This window comes from Balaenoptera borealis (assembly GCF_965194805.1).
Source record: "Balaenoptera borealis genome assembly, chromosome: 18".
NCBI classification, from domain to species: domain Eukaryota; kingdom Metazoa; phylum Chordata; class Mammalia; order Artiodactyla; family Balaenopteridae; genus Balaenoptera; species Balaenoptera borealis.
In genome coordinates this window covers 7,055,276-7,077,978 of record NC_138877.1, presented here as the reverse complement: position 1 = coordinate 7,077,978, position 22,703 = coordinate 7,055,276, and the positions used below count along the sequence as shown (strand labels likewise).

Here is a 22,703-nt window from a genome sequence, read left to right as displayed (position 1 = left end):
TGGTACAGCATTCCCTAGAAGAAACTGCAGATTCGGTACCCAGGATGGCTCTTTGAAACAGCATTAATTGCTAAAAAGTAAATTGAACCTTGTCTCAATACCCTCAACAACCAAGGTCCTCCCTTCCTGGGGGAGCCAAGCAGAGGGCAACCAGCCTCCTCGGGAAATGTCCACAGCTCCTTACAGAGTGGGCGGCTAATGCGCTCAGAGGCTGATTCAGTGGCTGAGAAGTTGGGTTCTGGAGCCAGGATGCCTGGTTCAAGTTCAGCTACGTCTCCTGTTATCTGTGCGGCTCTAGGCAAGCGACTCTCAGCTTCCCCATCAATAAAACGGGCTCAGTGACAACATCCACCCGATAAGTTCACGGTGAGAACTAGGAACTCTGGAGAACATGAGCCCCGGGGACAGCACCCAGCCCAGCCCAGCCCAGCCAGCACTCCACACAGGACACAGTCTCTCTCTGCATAAGCGCCGCTTTCAGTTTTGAGGTTTGTTTCATGTTCTCTCATTGCTGTGGCTGTTGTTTGGTATTTTTCACTCTACCCCTCTCGTTCCATTTTAATATGGACTGCAGCTGAGGATATATTTGCAACTTCACAAAAACCACAGCAAAAAGCCGACCAAGGTGCTAAACAGTACTCTTCTGGGGGGAAGGACTCCATGGCCAGTGAAAGCAGTTGTTTTATAAATCCTCCTTAGGCTATTTCCAGATTAGCCGGCTAGCCCATAAATGCACCTGACGTTCTGTAACCAAATTTGTCAAAGAGATCTCCCCAGATAAGTGGCAGAGCTCCAAAGCCAGGCGGCAGGTGCACACAAGCGCGGACCTCAGCACGCTTGGCGGCGCAGTGAGGGGAGCAGCCCGCTTCCAGCTCCCAGCTGACGGTGTGACTGCTGGGGCTTCCCATGGGCTTCCTACCTGCCGCCAGCCCTGGCTCCTGGCGGCTCTCCCTGCTCGGCCAGGGCCGGCCCTTGGAGAAGCCCGGTCCAGGCAACCATCAGGTGCAGCCTCAGGATGCAGCAGACTCGGCACCCGTTTCACTGAGCTGGCCTGAGTTTGGGCCCCACGAGTGCTAGAGAAGGCTCCCTGGATATCTGGGACTTTGGGACGCACGCGGTCACCCGTTTACTCAAAGCAGCATCCCATGTGCCTTTGTGAGGCAGCCAACTTCACCCTAGAGCACACAAAGGCTTTTCAGGGGTGCTCGTTTTAAGGGAATCAGTTTATAGATCCTTATCTCCTGTACGTACTTTTCCCCCAAATCCTGCTGCTGGGAGTATCTTTCCTCCTCGCATCTGCCTGTCTTGCAGTTTTTAAGGAAAGCACACCCTTCACACACCCTGAATCTTTCTCTAGGGCGTTGATTCAGGCTTTAAACTCTTCAGGTGACAATGGGACAATTCCAAATACTGGTATAGAGATAAAGACTGGGGTGTCAGTCAGACTCTTACCAAGGAAAACAGAATCCACTTTAAGTGTCTGTCACAGAGGGCATTAATGCAGGGAACTGGTCACGCAAATGCACGAAGAGGTGAGAAACCCGCTGGGAACCAGGGAGCCAGACGGAGGAGCAAGTGCCGGGAATCAACGCCAGCCCCCCAGTGTGAGCAGAGCCCCGGGGGCAGCGACCCCAGGAAGAAGCCGGGACCCCCGGGAGCCTGGCCCGGCCCGGCCAGTAGGAGCTGGAGCCACCAGGGGACTCAGCTGCTTCTGGAGACACCACCGAAGTTCAAGGTCAGGGGCCGGTGAACTCTGGCTCCTCCCACTCCACAGCCCCCCACTGAGAGCCCTATCAAATCTCCTGGCTTTTTATTCCATTGGCTAGATTGGAAAGAGCGACACCACCAGTTTTATTTTAAATTATCCATATTCCCAATAACCTAGGGATTATTTTGCAACTCTTTAAACTTGTGATGAAATTTTTCGATGTTAACTTTAAAAAGCGAGACGGTGTACGCGATTTTTCAAAACTCTTTTAGGAGGTACCTGAGCAAAAAGTTTAAAGACCTCTGCGCTCTGAAATTGTAAGATAAGCCATCCCCCCTGCTGAAGGTTCACAGACTAAGGAGGCCGAGGGGAGGAAGGAGGGCCTGAACCCATGCTCACCAACCCCCTCCTCTTCCTGCTTCACGCACGGGGGGGTCCCTACACACACCCAGGAGGCAGGTACTGTTCTCTCTACTTTACAGACGTGGAAACAGGGTCTCGGATGTTCACTGAACTACCTGAGGTCAAGTTTGTAAGTGACAGAAGGAAGATTCAAAACCAAACTTGTTTAATTCTACGATTTCTTGTGTGGGGAAATCACTCCCTGACGTCAAAAGCCCAGAAGCAATGTTATAAAATGCGTCCTAGAGCAGCATTTCCCAAACTGTGATGTGCCTACAAACCGCCTGGGAGCCTGGTGAGATGCAGATGCTGATTCTGGAGGTCTGAGGTGGGAGCCCGAGAGTCTTCATTTCTAAAAGGGTCCCACGTCTGGGGACCACACTTTTGAACAGCAGGACCGTTGAGCAGTGGGCACTAAGCTTTCTTGAGTGGACGCCCCCGAACGGTAAGACACTTCGAGCATACATCCCCCAACATGTGTGAACTTGTTCATTTATAAATTGTACATACCTGTATTCTGACCAGTAACTAATATAAGAAGACTTACTACTACCCAGTTAGGAGAAGATACAGTGTTACAATCACAGCTCTAAATCCGCATTTCAGATAATCCTGGTGATTTTGAATTTCTGGCCAACTTCTTGTCCAATAGGATTAGGCTATCATTTTATCTTTTACTTGGCTAAGGAAATTCTCATACAAGGAGCAGCAGAAACCGTATCAATTCTGCCATTTTCTGGATGTTCATTTGCACTTTCACTGGCTACTACGATAGTCAGTTTCTAGGTTAATTTAGTTAAAACCAGATAATGTGATTTGTAAATCTACTTCACCCTGCAAAGGGGACAGAGGTGTGAAGTTGTCGCTCTTTCCTTCCAGGCGTGACCTCCCATCACGCCCTCCGGACACCTCAGTTCAGAGCATTACAGGTGACCAAGCGAAGCTGCCTGTGTCCGTCCTTAGAGCAAAACATAATAAGGCTTACTTTCTGCCTCATTCTCCACCCACAAAGGAATTTCAGGAGCCTCCCCATGGCACCCACTCAGGACACAGCCCACTTTGCAAACTGCCATCCTAGCGAAGAGGCTTGTGTGTCCCGAAGGAACATAAAGAACAGAGATCACCTTCCCGGTCAGCATGCCACTGTTTTCATGATCAAACCCGTTTTCAGATCGTTTAACAAATGCATAATGAGAAGGAAACATTTTATATGGGATTTTTGCAGCTCTTTAAACTTGCATCCCCACCACACACACACTTTAACTTTTCTTTCCCTCTCCCACTTCTTTACCTTAAATCTCTTCCAACCACATCCAGAGGAAGCATTAGAAACAGCAAAACTAGAGGTGTTACTTACAACACAGAATCAGACCTATTTCAGGTAATCAGATGCTGGCTGTCCAGAGGAAATCTGGCAGGGAAGTTTTTTTCCAAAGAATTTAGAAATTCTGTAAATTTTATGTTGCTCCGAATCAAACACGATTTTAGCCTTTCAAAATATTTCGAGCCCTGGAACACCATTAACTTCCCTTTTGGCAAGCCGCTGAGAACAAAGCCCCCAAGTACCGTCCCAGCTACCCTCATTCACCTGGTCATCTAACAGATAGTTAACCGGGGTCTCCTGTGTGCCAGACCCCACTCCAGGGGGTGAGAGAGAAGCGGAGAACCAGACCTCCTCCCAGAGCCTACGTTCCAGCTGGGGAGACAGACGAACAAGTGAGTATGCGGCACCGTGATGGTGCTCTGAGGAAGAGAACTCGGAAGGAAGAGGGCAGAGAACGCAGGGCGTGGCCAGGAAGGCCCTTCCGAGGGCCACGCTGGGGCAGCCGGCACGCGGCGTAGGAGCAGACCACAGGCCACGCACGGGGCAGGAAGCATGCGAGCGAGCGGAGGGGTGGCCCAGGCGAACCTGGCTCAGGAAGAAGATGAACGGCAAGGCGGGCAGGTGGCGCATTAGGAGCCAGGGGGAGAAGGAGGAAGGGCGTGGGGTTTGTTCTGCGAGGATGGAGAGCAAGTGGAGACCTGCGAGCAGGGAGCGATGTCATCTGCAGCGGGTGTCAAAGGCTCCCTCTGGCTGCTGGTGGGAGAACAGGCGTGGGGGGCAAGAGTGGAGACAAGACACGCCCCAGTACCACCTCCTCTGGGAAGCGGCTCCCAAGGCCCACAGGTGGGCGCTGGGTCCTCCTCAGGTGCTCTACCTGCTCTGGGTGCCTCCCACGGCCCAAGTGTGGGAGCTGACACTTCCTAAATAAACATTCGTTTCTCTATCTGATGCTCTTTTTGTAATTTTGTACATTTTTTAAGAAGGGCCTCCAGAACTGCATACACTTCAAGCCCCAGGTGAAAGTCCCCTCCACCTGTACCTGAACTGCTTACTCACCTGTCTCTGTCTCCTGTCTCCTCCTAGACTCCAGGTTTCTGGAAGGCAAGGACCATGTCATATTTATCTTTGCATCCACGACGTCTGCATAGTACCCAATACATAATAATCACCCAATAAATACCTCCTGAACTATTTAACATAATATACGTGTCTATATGTGTATGTGTGTATGTGTGTGTGTATGTATATATATATATATATATATATATATACACACACATACACACACACATACACACATACTGGGTTGGCCAAAACGTTTGTTCAGGTTTTCCCAAAGATGTTACGGAAAAATGCAAACGAACTTTTTGGTCAACCCAAAATACATACACACAGACACACACATATACATATGACAACGTTTTTTAAACAAGTACTCCAATCTCCTTTTTTCTGTAGATCAGATACCCTAAAGCTTCAGGTACACGTGGTCATTCAAGATGAACTCCATCAATGTCAATGTACAAATGCGTGTGCTTACACGATGGCATTAAAAAATACGATTTAGACTCAGAATCACTAGCCTTGCATTTAAACTATGCAAACGTTGTGGGTTTTTTATTCTTCGTAGGTCAGGTCCAGACACCTTTCCTCACCTTTCTCTACTTCCTCTACCAACATATGTAGAGCTTTTCTCTGGAACAGGAATATACCTCACGGCTAAGACACAGGAAAAAACGCAGCAATAGAAACAGCCCTCAGAGACACCTCACAGCTCTCACAGAACAAACAAGCTTCAGGCAAGAATAAGCCTTCATCCTTTTCAGAATATACTTTAACTTGCAATTAAATAAATGATCATTCGCGTTTAATAGCGATTCCTCTCCTCTCTGGCAACTTAAGAGACATACTCAGCTGCACACAAAAAAGGGAAATTTTCATCTAGAAATAAATGAAACCATGGTAAATAGGTAACTGAATATTCTGAATACAAAAATCAAGGTAAATCTTCTCTTCCCAGTGGTCTCATGTGAATAGAAAACAAATATTTATAATGAGGACAGGTATGATAATGAAATTTTAACACCCAGCAGGAGGCTTTAATTTTAATGGATCTTTGTGCTTTAATTTTAACGGATCTGAGTTTTTGCTGTAAAATGAATCAACTGTCTAAAGACCAACCTCGGGGATGGTTTAGAGACATCCTTAAAAAATGCAGCACAAAGAATGAAAGTTCTCTGTAGCAAAATTAAACTTCATTTTCACAAGTCTCTTCTCCCTTCTACTGCTTGACACTTTAATGTTAAGCATACCCTCTGGGCAATTTATGTTTTTAACACTGTTCTTCTAAATAGAGCTGATCACAAGCCACTGCTGCTGGGAACTCTGCACAATATTGCAAAGCTCCAGGCTGAATGTGGACAGAGGGTCCCCGGTGAGACCGACAGGAGTGCCTGGCCCGATGGGGTGGCCTCCAGCCAACGAGCAAGCATGTCCTCTCTCCTGAGCTTGCAGCCAAGGCCAGGGCACAGCAAGAGACACACGCATCTTCCATGCTGAACCTGGACCCCGAGAAAACAAGCACTGGCTGCACTCTACCTGGGTCCAAAAACTGGGATGGGGTCCTGTACAGCGGGGACTTACCCTGTCTTGATGTTAGGCTGGCAGTTACACTTTTGTCTGCCTCTGGGTCTGGGGTTTGCGGACAAGTTATAAGGCCTCCTTCACATCCCTTCTTTGTCCCCCTTTGTCTGAAGGGACTGTCAGAACCTTCACTCAAATCTTAAGCCAACAGGCAGGGGACCGTGTGCAGGCTCTGGCTAAAACCTCTTGCCTGGTGGGCGTCTGTCCAATCGGCTCCTGCTGGACAGAAGGGGGATGCTGTTCTGTTCCTACCGCCGGCTTCAACGACCATAAAAAGATGAATTCCTCCCCAGATGGGTTTTTTAAACACCTGAGGTTTCTATAGAGTGAGTCCTCCTGGTTTTCTCCTTATCTCTACCCCTGCCCGCCGCCCGACTCTGGGCCTCACATTCCAGATGCAACGTACTGACGGCTGCCCCCTTGAAGCCCTGGTGATAAACCAGGCCTGCAAGTTGTCTCCTGAATTTGGAGGAGTGGAGGGAGGGAGGACTCAGATGGTTAAAGATTTCTGATGCAGAAAAACTCAGGGCGGGTTTCACAAAGGGCCGAGAACTTGAGCTAGATCTTGTAAAAGAAAACTCAAAGGCAGAGAGGAGAGAGAGCAAATGGCGTCCGGACAGAGGACCACGGTGAGCACACAGGGAGAGGCAACAGGAGCCGCGTTTAGAGAATCGGCAGGGAAACGGGGCTGGAGCAAAAGGTTCATAGAGGGAAACAGCGAGAGGGAAACCGGGAAGAGCTTTTCCCAACAGAACCCGCACTGCTGGGTCCACGAGGCAGGCCCTGTGTCGCTCTCATTCCTTCCATCTGCGCCAGGGGCCGACGGCAGTGCGACCGCTAAGCTGAGTTTCTCTTTCCTCTAAGGATTCCGTATCATGCCTGCTCGCCTTCCTGTTCTAGGTCTGTGCTGAGTTTACTTTTTGGTACAGCTGTTTGCTTGTAGCGTATTCCTCTGTGGCTCTGGACCAAGTGGGCTTTTCTGAACTTCTGCCGTGTTTTTGCCTGTTCAGCTTTCCAAACAAGCTGCTATTAGAGTCCAAAGCTTCTCCCTTTTGGAGAGCCAGGTGTCCTCTTTTTACTGCCCTAACACTCTCTTTGGATCTTTGGAATGACTTTCACCAGCTCTGGAAGCACATTTTCCATTTAGCTAGACGTGAACATACAAGAGGGGGTTCAGAGAAAACAAATAAAACGCTTCTCCCTCCAGGAACACGTTACTGTGCAGTCAGCCAACGAATGCGTATTAATGGTGTACTTTGTTACAGGGTCTGTGCTAGACACCAGACACATTAGCAATGTTCTCCAAAACACGCTACGCAATAATCAAACAATTTATCTTATGGGTTAATTAATAAAAACAAACTTGTTACCAAAAAAAAAAAAAAAAAAAAAAAGACATGCAGCAAAAGCCAAAAAGAAAAGAGGCCAATAGTGAAAAATCACTGCCACCTCCCCACCTCCCACTTAAGTCTCCAACCCCCTCTTGTTCAAAATCATCATTTTTTTACATCCTTATGGGCACTTACTTGAGTGGGGATCTTGTAAATTTTTCTAGTGAAGACAGGAAATATAGGCTATTCATCAAGCCCAGAGAATCTCAACTTCGGCACAACGGACCTTTGGGTGGGGTCAGAAAATTCTTTTCGGGGGACTGTCCCGTGCATTACAGAATGATAAGCAGCATCCCTGGCCCATTAGATCCCAACAGCAGGTGTGACAACCAGAAATGTGCCCAGACAGTGCCAAACGTCCCCTGGAAGAGACGGCAAAATCACCTCCATTGAGATCTAGCCCATTAAGGCCAAAATAATTCTTTCATCAATAGCGGGGAGATCGGTGGAGACGGAAGGGCTAGGAGATTGTAAAATGGTAATTCATAGGCATGCTCACTGGAAGACTCTTCCGACTAATATAATTTTCTTTTAAACTTGTTAGTTGCACTGCGTCTCCTGTCTTGTCATCGCTCTGGAAATGATGGGGAATTGATGAGGAACTGGTAGGTGGTTTTCAATAAACCCGTTATTGAAAATATTTCCTAAATATTCCTCTCTTTTCCTGCCATACTAGGCGCCATTAACTGAGTACACTTCAATTCTTTTGACTGTTAGAGTTCTTATAGTACCTAAAATTATTTTTCAGTACAACTGTCATCAAATGGTACCGCAAATATAAAACTCCAATATCAAACCAATACTGATGGACCCCCAAACATACTAACTGCAAGTGGCTTAGAAAGGATGGAGAAAGCAGTGTCTGGGAGTCCTACTTCCATGCTCCCCCTGTGACCTTCCTTTAAACCAATGTTTTGATATTGTTTACATACTGGGCTATCTCGTTAGATTGTAAATTCTTGGAACGCAAAAATCTAATTTTATTCCTTTTTATGTTCTCAGCATCTGGTGCAGGAAATATTACAAGTCAGACATTCCATAAACACTTACGCACCTAAACTAAAAAAGAAGTATGTACTAGGAAATACTGATAAAACACGGAACCATGGTGTGTGTGAAGAGCCCCGTATTTCTGCTAAGGAATCCAGGTGTTAGCCTGTAGGTAAATACATGGAGTGGTCAGATAACACGAGGGCTTAGCCTGGCAGAGGCAGGGGCCCCAGTAAATGCCTGCCCACCAGTGGGGCAGGCCTAGCTCTGCTCTTCCCTCCCTCTCTCCGCCCGAGGCCAAGCTTTGCCAACTATGAACGCCCAGCTGCTTGGAGCCACACGAGGCCCAGCTGGCCTTAGAGAGCGTAACTCCAAGGTGGTAGCCTTCTTCAGGGCTGCAGCCTGGGTTCCGCGGATGGTGCCCCGGGGGAGATGGGCCAGGCAGGTGCTGAAACAGCCAAGGATAAAAGGAAGTCTGCAGAGATGCTAACAAGAGTTACGGAGGGAGGACTTCGGCCATGTCGGGGAGGAAAGGAGGCCTGCCCTGCAAAACCACCTACCAGTTCCTCATCAATTCCCTATCATGTGCCAGAGCAATGACAAGACAGGAGACGCAGTGCAAATAACAAAGGAGGAGAGCCACAAGATAGAAAGATGCCTTGAAAGTCCCAAAAGTTATTTACTGGCCTCTGGAACCTAATCTACGCCTGATAGCCCACAGAGCGCCTCTCCTGACTCCCCCGTGGCTGACTCCCCCGTGGCAGGGCGTCCTTTTCTTCCAGACCACTCACTGTCCGCTGTCCCTCCTCCCTCCCAGAGCTCCTACGCCCCCGTCCCTTCCCTCTGAGATGGGCAATTCCACCCTCATCCCCACCTTCTCCTCTGCACTAAATCCGACAAGGAGAACCAAAGTGCCACCAGCAAATTCAAGTGATGCTGACCTTATCAGCAGAAACTCCAAACCGTTCATGCTTATTTCAATATATTCCCACTTTACAAAGAAAGTCACCTTAGGTGACCGTCTGGCAGGCTTCTCTCACATCCTAAATACAGGGCAGTGCCACGGCTCAACCAGGACCTAAGAGGGGCACGAACTCGTCCACACCATTCCCACCTCAGACAACGGGAACGACAAACAACAAATCGGGCCCTCTGTGCTTTACTGGGACAAAATTTCCATTCACCAAATATTTCCTGAGCCCCCTTACGTGTAAGGCCTTTTGTCTAGTAACGCTGGGAGTGAATGAGACATGGTTCACGCCCCTGAAGCAGCACAGTGTCCTGTAATGAAGGAGCACGTGCTCGTGAATGCCTGTAAAGGAAGGGAAGGGGCGGCATCACCCACAGGGTACTGATGCTACAAAGCGAGGGGCCTCACAGACTATCATTTTCCTGAGGTCTGCCTTTCAGGAAGACGATGAGTCCTAACACCCTCCTCCTATTAAAACTCATCGGTTTTGTGAAGTGTGCATTTTCCTAATAACTGAAAGACTGCTTTGTTGTCTGAATGCAGAACAAGAACCGCTTCTACATGAAGCAGAAGAAAACATGAGTTCTTCTGAGAAGTGGTCTATTAAAAATCCCTCATCGGTGGCGTATTATTTGCACATTTATAATAATAGTCTGTGGAGATTAACCCGCCCGGATAATTTAATTTCTTCTGAAGAGAAAAACGGAAAACAGACCTAAAATATTTAAAGGACATGTACAGCTTCTGCCTTGATGGACTCAGAGTGCATCTGTATGTTCTGGGGGATGTTAAGACGCTTGAGTGAGCCAAAATGCATCTCAGAATTTATAATTAGCCAGGTGTTTCCGATCTAATTCTTTCATGCATTTTGGTTATCACACAGCATTACTATTCCTTTAAATTAAACTCGGAAGAGAAAGCTGCCCTGGATTGGCAGACCTCGGAAACTCAGTTGAGATTTCCCCGTGGTCTTCCTTCAAGTGGCGCCCACACAGGCTTAAGAGTGTCGGTTCATTAACAAACCAGTTCAGATGTGTGCGGTTGTGTAACCGCCTAACCGTGCTCCTTGGTGCCAAAGCATAAGCTGAGCAGCCCACTCCCAAGCAGGGCTCTCTTTAAGACAGGCAGGCCCCATTTTATCGCATTTCGCTTTACTGTGCTTTGCAAACAACTGTGTTTTTTACAAATTGAAGGTTTGCAGCAACCCTGCATCGAGCAAACCTACCAGCACTATTTTTCCAACAGCATTGCTCACTGCATGTCTCTGGGTCACATCTTGGTCAATCTCGCAATATTTCAAAGGTTTACTTTATTATCATATTTGTTATGGTGATCTGTGATCAGTGACTTTTGATGTTACTGCTGCAAAAAGATTACCACTCCACGAAGACTCATAATGGTTAGCATTATTTTAGTAATAAAGTGTTTTTTAATTAAGGTATGTACATTGTAATTTTTTTTTTAGACATAATGCTATTGCACACTTCACAGACTACTGTATAGTGTAAACATAACTTTTATATGCACCGGGAAACTAAAAACGCCCTGTGGCTCGCTCTACTATGATATTCCGTTGATTGCAGGGGTCTGGAACCAAACCCCCAGCATCTCCGAGGTGTGCCTGTTTGCCCTATTCCAAGAGAGGAGTTTTTAAAAAAAACTGCATATATGTTTTTTTTTAAAAAGTAAGTTTAGCCAGTCTAGAAATGTCAACTTCTTCAAGGAGACTTTCAAACAAGGCCTGCTCTGGAAAGGAAAAGCACAGGCCCTGTAACATTATTGGGTGCTCTCCCTCGTAACCTCACCGGGTCCTAACGGATCCACAGGACAGGCGCCACCCCATCTCAAGGTAAGGACACTGTGACCCAAGTCAGGTCACACACTCCAGAATGCCAGAGCCTGGACACGAGCCAGAGGGTCACCAAATTCCACATCATCCTGTGTGCTCACTTGCTGATGACCTGTCCGGTCCTGAGTGGCCAAGATAAGTGGTCTATATAAAGAAGATGTGGTATATTTATACAATAGAATACTACTCAGCCATAAAAACAGAATAAAATAATGCCATTTGCAGCAGCATGGATGGACCTAGAGATTAACATACTAAGTGAAGTAAGTCAGACAGAGAAAGACAAATTTATCTATATGTGGAATCTAAAAAGATGATACAAATGAGCTTATTTACAAAACAGAAACAGACTCACAAACATAGAGGTCAAACTTATGGTTGCCAAAGGGGAAAGATGGGGGAGGAGGGATATGTTAGGAATTTGGGAGTAACATATACACACTACTATATGTAAAATAAATAAACAACAAAGACCTACTGTATAGCACAGGGAACTCTACTCAATATTTTGTAATAACCTATAAGGAAAAGGAATCTGAAAAAGATAGATATATATGTATGAATAACTGAATCACTTTGCTATACACCAGAAACTAACACAACATTGTAAATCAACTATACTTCAATTTAAAAAAAAAAAAAAAAAAAGCATAAAGAGGAACCTAACTTAGGAGGGACTCCAGTGCAAAGCCAGTGCTTCCACTGAGTAAGTTATATGTCATGAATAAAGGATTTTTTTCTCTTTCCCGTTTCTTAAAAGAAGTATGTCTTGCCATGGTCTCTCGATATGTCTCTGCTCTGGAAAGAAGGACTGCGTAAGTCTTCCTGTCCTCCAATGGGGATGAAAGAGAAAGGACACCCCCCCACAAAGCCACATGCTTCCAAGTTGCCTCATTCATTCCACAAACATTCACTGAGTGCCCAGCATGTGTCAGGTGTTCAGTGGTCCAGGTGCCAGGAAGAAAGCAGTGAATAAACAGGATGCCAGCCCTCATGGAGCGCACATTCTGGTGACGAGCTGGACCTACAGGAGCAAGATTAGAAAATGCACAGACCCCACTTCCCTCCCCCATGTGCCAAGGCCGCTCCCCAATCCACACGGGGTGACAACAACTTTTGAAAAGGCCGTTCAGCCTATCCTGGCATCTAGAGGGATGTCCCCATCTTAGCACCTGGACATTAAACACACATAGCATTTTTAACAATCAGGATGCTAAATAAAATAAATAACAACCATAAAAATATGAGGACAAATTAAATACAAAACCCTTTTCAGGCAAAAGCAGATCTTAAAAAGCCATTTAGTTCATTCTCCTATTGTTAAACAGAACCAAACTAAACCTTCAAAAGAAGAACTAGAAATGGATCTCCAAATGACCTCTCTACACAAAGTCCCAAGCTTCTGCCCCAGGAAATCACTGCCAACTGGCTGAGGTCAGTGCAGGCTCTCAGTGTTTCTAAAAGGGGGAAAGAAGGGGCTGGAAATATACATTGTATGAAAAATGTGCAAGTTAAAGCCATGTCATAAAACATTTGAATAACCCATTCATTTTTAATTCTTCTGCAATTTCTGCGATCATTTTAAATACGATGAGCTCATCTGACATAATGTGAGTATCACAGGAACTTTTCCAAGACTCCTGTTGTAATTCATCACTAACTGGACGCCTGTTCAAATTTACACAGTTCCCTGCTATCTGCCTCTAATAGCCGGCGTGAAGCCATTTCATTTGCCTACTGGCGGGCTTACCCATTAATTACCAAAGATGACACAGTGCCAGTGGGATCCAGGCCCGTGTGCGTGCCCCGATGACCCAGTTGAATAAAATCTGGCCTCGCATCCAACAGAACACAGGTTTACTTCCTAGCTCGAGGGGCTGGATGACAGTATGTCTAACAGTTTGAGAGCGTGGTGCAGGGAAAACTGCGCTGTATTATGCACCGTTTAAAAACAAACAATAAAAAAGTCTAAGTGATTTCTCATCATCTCAATGGGATCGTCCATGGACTTTTTATTCACTCTTCCTCCCTCACCCCCAACAACCAATTTCCTAAAATTCGGGGCTCTGGGTCTATGGATTTAAATATTGAAATGTGGCCTGTCTCTACTTCTATGTTTTCTGCCTAAGGAAAAGATGGATTAGGAAAAAGATTAACCTCACTATCCCTGAAATAATGGATTCTGAGACCCTGGTGCTTCTAATCTACCCCGGAGGATCATTTTAAAGCAGAAAATAAAGCCTACGCACTGCTGAGTTTCTTCACATGCTCAGAATCTGAGTATGTTTCAGTCCTATTTGACATTTAGATATTTCAGAATCACAGGACCTTCTTTGGTTGGAAAAAAATATATAGTCTTTAAAAACCCCTAAGGTCTTTAGGAAACAAATTATAACCAACAATTCCCTCACGTCTCATTACAGGGTGCAAATTTCTATCTAGGATTCCTCTGGCCTTGTTCAGCTGGTGCTCTCTAATAATAGAATTATCTGCTCCATTTTAAAGCAGTTCTGTCTACGATGCTATCATGCTTCATACGACGGGGGATGAGGAAGGCTAGTCTGGAACATACAGAATTTGAGAGACGAGAAAGACTTTCAGGAGTGGATCCAGGTGGGTGTCCAGCGAGGCAGTAGAGCCCAATGGTTAAGGGTGCAGCCGGCTGCAAGGTCCGGCTCCAACCCTCACCACTTCCGAGCTGGAGGGTAATGTCAGCACCCACCTCAGAGCGTTCAAGAAGCAAACGAGACAATGAGTGTTACGGGCTCACACAGCACTGAAGCAAGAGAGCACTCACTAGATGGTAGACAGAGCTGGCACTGAAACACTGCAAAGCCATGCCATTCAGCAATGCGTGATGTACATGGCACTATGCACCTAACCTAACACCCTCCACCATATGAGAACCCACTAACCACCGCCTTTTAAAAAGCTACTCTTTATGTCTACGTCACTCCTGCTGCAGCGTACCTACACCTTTACATAATCAGCAGAAAGGATCTCTTATTAAAAGTAATGAAAACAATTATTGGGATCACAGAGTGATAAAATATGTCAACCCCAAATTTATGAAGATTAATGACAATGAGAGAGCTGGCTTGTTCTTAAATACCATTGTTTCATTTTAACATTTATGAAGCTAGTGTTTTCACAAACCTTTTCTAGTAGCAAATATCATTCTCCCTATGAAAGGTAAGGAAAAATGGAACACGAAATTACTAGCTCAATACCACAGATACCAAATATTAGACCCAAAACATCTCCATATTCTCAGTCTTTCCTTGGTATTCCAAAGGCAAAGAAAAAAAATCAGACATAAAGATACAAACAAAGTGAAACAGACAGCTAAACAATTATCCATGAGAGAATTAATCCATGTAAACCTCCCTAATCCTCTTTCCCCTTTTCCTTCTGCCCCTAAATTCATCTTTTTTAAATCCACATCATTTCTCTCTTCAAAACACAAATCATGTAGGTGCGGCGGGGGTGGGTGAGAGAGGTTTCAGAGGTAAATAATACCAGGGCCTCTTCCCATAAATCACATAAATGGTTCTTTTAATTGATCATGTAGGGACTTCCCTGGCGGTCCAGTGGTTAAGACTCCACGCTTCCACTGCAGGGGGCACGGGTTCGATCCCTGGTCGGGAAATTAAGATCCCGCATGCCACGTGGCACGGCCAAACCATAAATAATTAAATAACTGATCATGTATTCCTCTACTTCTGTATTCAGAGGATCAAACCCCGCCCCCCTGTACACACACACACACACACACACACACAGGAGAGAAATGCAGGCCGTGGCAGGGGTAAGGGAAATAAACACCAACGTTCACTGGAGTTATATCTGTTCTCTGAGATCTCTTTGTCGTTATTCTTAAGGGAAAGGGGTATCCTCCAGGGGAGGAAGAGATGGATAAATGATACAGTAACAAAACGTGTTTATCATTCCCCAAAGAGAAGCCCCTTGGATTTCCCTCTAATCAATTCTGTCATCAGCACCCAAGAAAGCAAGAGCTCTTTCCCAGGCCGTATATTTGGTTTCTATGGCCTGGTATCTTTTCCATCTCCCATTCCCTTCCCTCTCATGAGTCATCGATGTCCCCGTGGCTACTGCCGCCCACCCCCCCCACAGTACCCCCGGTGCCGCCACCATCCTGACCACCCCTACAGTCACCACGACCTCCACCCATGACCCCAGCTACCGAGACCGCCACCACCATCACCTACCCACACTACACTGTTTTCTCCCATATCTGTTATTTTTTTTAATCTCAATAATACATCAGTCATCAGTCACATTCTCCACCTGCAGCCCTATCTCTGGACCCAACATACTGGTGCACCTCTCTTACCCTGTATTTATCAATCAATATCCACCCATTAACAACAACATAACAGCTTTTTGTCTCATCAGAAGATTAATTACAAAAATTCATCAGTAGGGAAGAGCCAGCCATTACAGACACACGCAACATTTTGAAAGCAACTCCTTTTTATCGGGGAAAAACTCAAGTTTAAATAGTCCTTAAGGGACTTTCCTGGTGGCGCAGTGGTTAAGAATCCGCCTGCCAATGCAGGGAACACGGGTTCGAGCCCTGGTCCAGGAGGATCCCACATGCCGCAGAGCAACTAAGCCCGTGCGCCACAACTACTGAGCCTGCGCTCTAGAGCCCGCGAGCCACAACTACTGAGCCCACATGCCACAACTACTGAAACCTGCGCACCTAGAGCCCGTGCTCTGCAATGAGAAGCCACTGCAATGGAAGCCCGCGCACCGCAACAAAGAGTAGCCACCGCTCACCACAACTAGAGAAAGCCCGTGTGCAGCAACGAAGACCCAACGCAACCATAAAAAAATAAATAAACAACAACAAAAAAAACCATGCTTTTAAATAAATAAATAAATAAATAGTCCTTAAGAACAAGAACGTTACAGAGGTGGTGATCTACAGAATAAAACCACTTTAGAAGTGCTGGGAATCTGAAAGTACACACTATCACTCAATTGCAGGAACTGCGTCATTAATTTGGTTTAAAACATGGTTTAGGCTTTCCCTCCCTAGTTTTACCCCTAGAAAACGCAGGCCAGCCCTCTGGCCTCCAAACCTACAGAAGCTACTGTCCCTCTGATAAGTGTCTTTCAATCAATCCAAGTGTCCAATCAAAGCCATACCCCAAACTATTATTTCTCTCTCGTCCTCAAGGACCAGAACTTAATTAAAAAAAAAAAAAAAAGGGCTTCCCTGGTGGCGCAGTGGTTGAGAATCTGCCTGCCAATGCAGGGGACACGGGTTCGAGCCCTGGTCTGGGAAGATCCCACATGCCGCGGAGCAACTAGGCCTGTGAGTCACAACTACTGAGCCTGCACGTCTGGAGCCCGTGCTCCGCAACAAGAGAGGCCGCGATAGTGAAGAGGTCCGCACACCGTGATGAAGAGTGGTCCCCGCTTGCCACAACTAGAGAAAGCCCTCGCACAGAAACGAAGACTCAACACAGCCAAAAATAAAAAATATAAAAAGAAATAAAAGAAAAACACAAAAAAAACCCAAAAAACTCCCTTCCTTAGAATCTGTCCTGAAAGCAAAGCCAGCCTGGCAGTTGTTCAGGTTGTAAACTGTGCAAGGCCACCACATTCAAGGGGGCGCCAACCACATCATTTTAAAAATTGTATTTTTATTACCACTTTGATGACTTAAAGATGGGTAATTTATTTATCTTACAAGTTTCCAGCATATGGCAATAAAGTGTCTTGTTCTAAAAATCTGTACAGTCCAACCATTCTCCATCAGATGGACGTAAAAGGTCTGTGGAAGGGATGCCTTTGTCTAATTTGCACAGAATGCCATATGGACAAGCAGAAGCCCCCAGAAAAGCTTCTCTCAAATGTCTCAAATGCTTTAAACTTTCCATGGTCTTGGCTGTTCACTAAAGCTTCTACGCATCATTTAATAAACTCTGCACTGCAGTAACTTTTTCCCTCCCAATCTGGTCTTTTTCTCTCAAGAAGCACATCCTCTAATCAAGGCAAGCCCCTAAATACGACTGCATCCTCTTGTTCTATTTCCGTCAACTGATATCATTAAACACATGTTAACAATCACACCATAACCTTTTGTTGCAGGAGAAGATTAATCACCACCAGGAAAGAGATGTCTTATATACACACTTCTCAAATTTAAAATCATTAACAAAACACATTGCTTGAACTTGAGTTCCAGTCAACGTCTGAATATAATCCTCACATCTTAAAAAAAGCAAAATTGAATTAAGCTTTCGTATGAGAATTCATTTTTATTTGCTTGCATCATTAATAATATTTACCCAAAATTATCACCAGCTATTTACTTTGACTACCAAGAAGTATCATACAACATTTAAGAGGCAACTATGACCCCCGGTCAAATGGAATCATAAATTGAACAGAAATCCACATAGACTCACCTTGACCCCCAGAAAACAAGTTTTACTGCCATTGGTGACAATTTGCCCTAGTTGACAATCCAGGTGTAGAAACCTTAAAAAGAGAAGGCACAGGAAAATTCAGAAGAAAGGAGCAAGATTCAGGGAAACATAAACAGGTACTTCATTACACTACTACTTCTCAGTGAAAAATAAAGTTAGCGCAGGAGTTCTTGAATCTAGGCAGTAATTGTGCCACAAATAAGTTCTTCATAATGGGAGTTGTTTCAATAAACTCACTATTTTTCCATTGGCTGTGTCTAGGATTTTAGAGATACTTAATCTTATATTCAGATTAATCCTCAATGGATTACATGACTTCAATTTTCTATTTTAATCCCTCAAGTAGTTAATGATCTGAAAACTGATTCTTAAATACACCATATAAATGAAGTATCTTAGGAGCTTAAGACTTGGCTTTTATCGGGGAAGGATACCGCTGATACATGAATAATCATGTCCATTTTGTAGATCTTAATTTTCTTAAATTGCACCAAATTTATACTTGTTATGCTTCTTACTTTCCTATAATTCAGAAGAAATAAAAAGCCAGAGCAACTGTAAACCCTACATTAACAATATTAATATTAATTAAATCCTTAATAAAACTGTATTTCAAAATAAGTCAGCAAAAATTACTTTCTCCTCTAAATTGTCCAGCAAGGAGATTAGTTGCTCAGTGGTAGAAAAGGGACAAATTTTCCTCCCAAATGCTACTGCAATAGATACCACAGAAGGCCTGCTAGTATTAGGTTGAGTCATATAAAATTACTATAGCCAACCATTTTTTACCTGCAAAAATAACAATTTTATCATTTTTCCAAGCGAGGAAATAGACAGAATTGGAAAACCCAGAGATTATGAAACAATTAAATCTCCAAAACTACCTATCGCTGTGTGCACGTCATTTTCTGAGCAGCAGCAGGGGTTTGGGTATTAATGTTTCCATTCCAACCCAACAGATCTTCAGGGTACCTGAAAGACAATGAATGAATTGCCTCCAGCATTTGGAAGGGCTTGAGAATACCTTTTCCACTCTTTCTTCCCGCCAGGTCCCTATTTACTGCCAACTCCCTCTAGGCTTCCTCCTTGAAACAATAAAGAGTCTTTTCCAAGAGCATAAATGTGGCAGAGAGAAAAGCTGAGGGCTAGAAGGCAAAGAGGTGAGAGGAAGAACGCAGATCTCTAAGAAGGGCAGGAGCAAGAGTGAGGACCGTGGCTGTGTCTCTATAACCTCAACACAGTCAATCGGATGAAGAAAATTAGACCCTAAGTTGTGATTATCTCAACACTTGGCTTGTCCCCTCTGGCTGAGGGGACAAGTCTCAGCCAGAGTCTGAGTCTGAATCTCCCAAGGAACAAATTTCTAGGAGGCACTCGATTGCAGAAGAGTCGGGGACAGCATTCTCTCAAAGATCTGATTTATTATATTGATGCCATACTCAGCAGCGAGCTGTTACATCCAATTTGAGGAAATCGCCATACTTTTCAACTTGTAAACTTTTTAAGCCCTTCCTACATTCGTTACATGTGTGTGAGGTGAGTGGTGTTATCAAGGTTTTTGTAAATATTTACTATGTTTTTCTATTTAGCTTAATTCCAACAATTTTGTACTTTAATAAAATGTTGTAAACAATGCAAAAACAACAACAACAACAAAGTGAGTGAGGAGCAAGGTGCAGGGGGCAGATGGATGAAGGAGTCAGATGCAGGGGAAGAAAGCGGAAGGGCTGCCAGTCCTTATACGGTGGGGGCGGGGGCGGGGGGGCAGAGATCACACCACACCGAGAAAATCAAACAGCTCCAAGTCCAGATGGGATGAAGGAGAGGTTTACTTCTGTCTAACGTACTTAGGAACCCATCTATCTGAGGACCTTCCCTAACCACCACTCCCACCCATCCCCCCACCGCTACAAGCACCACCAGCAGCACAGCAAACACCACCACAACCAGACCCCCCCCCCCCCCGCTACTGATGCAACATGGGGCGCGCCCAACGCTACTGGGACTAACACCAACAGCGCAGAGGCCATGTGCGTGCCCTGGATACAAAAGTCTACATGTTCACAAAATGCATTTTCTTCTGAGATGGAATAGGAAGGGCTTGAATAATTGTCCCTCCTGCCAGGAGACCAGTTAAATGAGCCGCCTACCCTAAACTGTTCTGCTTTTTTTGTATGAACATGCAGCCAATTGCAAAATAAACTTTTTGATCTCTTTTTATACCATTCACCTATTTCTCATTCCTCATTTTTAAAATTAATTATCTGAAGATAATATTTTGAATATATTAGGTTAAATAAAATACATTAAAATTAATTCCATCTGTTTCTTTTTTCCTTGTTAATGTGGTTACTAGAAAAGTTAAAATTACATCGTGGCTCACAGTGTATTTCTATTAGACAGCACTACTCTATAAAGTACAGCCTTTCTCTTCCTTACTAAGAAATCTGTGAAGATGCTCTTAACGTTTCCCAATGTTAAGAGAGCCGTGGACACCAAAGCCTGCACCGCGGTGACATACAGCATGGCCCTGCTGGACGTACACACTTTGCTCACACGTTAAAAGCTCACAGAATGTTGCTTTCAAAGTTCGACCAATCCACTAGAGTTTCCTCCTCTAATATCAGTTGTTGCTTCACACGTAACCACCAACCTTCCTGAGGTTTCTGATCTTCCAGTCTAGATATTTTACTGAATTCTGAGGCAGCAGCCCTGTGGGCTAAGACAGGGTCAGGACTAGGATGAGACAAAGCATGTGCCTCAGGCACGAAATTTAAGAGGAACCAAAACACTCCGTAATCAAGATGAATAAATTTTTAAATAACAGCTTTACTGATATGTAACTCACATACCATAAAATGCACCATTTTACAGGGTGCAATTCAGTGGTTTTAATATACTCACAAAATTGTACAACCATTGTCACTATCAAATTTGAAAACATTTTCATTACCCCACAAAGAAACTCCATCCCAATTAGCAGATACCCCCCCCCATTCTCCCAACGCCCAGCCTCTGACAACCACTAATCTATTTTGTCTCTATAAATCTGCCTATTCCGGATATTTGATGTAAATGGAACCACACAATGTGTGGCCTTTTATGTCTGGCTTCTTCCACTTAAAATGTTTCCAAAGTTCACACATGTCAGTACTTCATTCCTTTTTATGAATGAGTAATATTCTATTGTACGAATATGCCACGTTTTATCCATTCATCAGTTGATAGATGGCTGAACTGTTTCCAGTTTTTGGCTATTATGTACAAATTGGTGTACAGTTTTTATATGGATACATTTTCAACTCTCTTAGGTATATGCTTAGGAATGGAATTGCTGGGTTATATTATAACCCTATGTTTATAATTTGAGTAACTAGCAACAATTTTCCAAAGTGTAACATTTCACAGTCCCACCAGCAATGTATCAGGGTTCCAATCTTCACCAACACTTGGTATTTTATTTTTTATGTTAGCCATCTTAGTCGGTGCGTAGTGATTTCTCATTGTACTTTTGATTTGTATCTCCCTAATAACTAATGCTGACCATCTTTTAATAGGTTTATTTGTCATTAGTATATCTTCTTTGGAGAAATATCAACTTGAAGCCTTCAATTTTTAATTGGGTTATTTATATTATTGAGTTGCAACCATTCTTAATACATTTTGGATACAAGTTCTTATTAGATACATAATTTGTAAAAATTTGCTCCCCTTCTATGGACTATCTTTTTCTTGATGATACTCTCTAAAACACAAAAGTTTTTAATTTTTATGAAGCCCAACTTATATATGCTTTCTTTTGTTACTTATGCTTTTGGTACCATATTTAAGAAACCACTGCCTACTCCAAGAGCATGAAAATTTACTTCTATGTTTTCTTCTAAAGGTCTTTTTATTTTAGCTTCGACATTCAAATCAGTGATCCATTTTGAGTTAATTTTTGTATATAGTGCGAAGGTGCAACTTCATTCTTCTGCATGTGGACGTAGTTACTCCAGCACCATTTGTTAAAAAGACTATTCTTTCTCTTTGAATTGTCTTATCACCCTTGTTGAAAAATCATAAATCTAAGCGTTTATTTCTGGACTCTCAATTTTATACCACTGATCTATAAAAGGCTATACTTATGCCAGTACCACACCATCTAATCACTGTAGTTTTGTAGTAAGTTTTAAAATCAGGAAGTGTGAGTCCTTCAACTTTGTTCTCCTTTTTCAGGATTGCTTTGGCTATTCTGTGTCCCTTGCATTTCCATATGAGTTTTAGGATCAGTCTGCTAAAAGAGCAGCTGGGATTACATTGAGTCTGTAGGTCAATTTGGGAAGCATTGCCATCTTAACAATATTGTCTTTCAGTCCATGAATAGGGGATGTCTTTCCATTTATTTAGCTTATCTTTACTTTCTTTCAATGATGTTTTGTAGTTTTCAGTGTAGAAGTCTTGCATGTACTTTATTCTATTAATATGGTGTATTACACTGATTTTCATATATTAAGCCACCCTTGCATTCCTTAGAGAAATCCCACTTGGTCATGATGTATAAACCTTTCTATATGTTGCTGGGTTTGGTTTGCTAGTATTTTGTTGCAAATTTTTGTATCTATATTCATAAGGAATACTGGCCTGTGCTTTCTTATGTTTTTTTCTTCTGGTTTTAGTATCAAAATATTAATGGCCTCAAAAAACGAGTTGGGAAATGCTCCCTCCTTTTCCATTTTCTGGAAGAGATTGTGCTAAATTGTTATTAATTCTTCACTGATATAATTTACCAGTGAAGTCATCTTAGTCTGGGATTTTCTTTGCAGGAAATTTTTACTAATTCAATTTCTTTACATGTAACAGGTCACTTCAGATTTTCTATTTCTTCTTGGGTCAGTTGGGTAGTCTGTGTCTTCCTAGGAGTTTATCCATTTCATCTAGGTTATCTAATCTGTTGACATAAAGTTATTCATAATATTCCCT

The 22,703-nt window shown here is 44.0% G+C and overlaps 1 protein-coding gene across 1 annotated transcript in view; it reads right to left on the bottom strand.

The window, feature by feature from the left end:
* LOC309615795 (microtubule-associated tumor suppressor candidate 2-like) overlaps nt 1–22,703 on the bottom strand; it is a gene marked incomplete at its 3' end in the record, with an annotated part of 335,518 nt that overhangs the window by 301,516 nt on the left and 11,299 nt on the right. Inside the window, exons 2-3 of the mRNA XM_082365770.1 lie at nt 18,626–18,713; nt 17,721–17,793 (exon numbers count right to left, since the gene is read on the bottom strand). The remainder of the gene's footprint in view (nt 1–17,720; nt 17,794–18,625; nt 18,714–22,703) is intronic.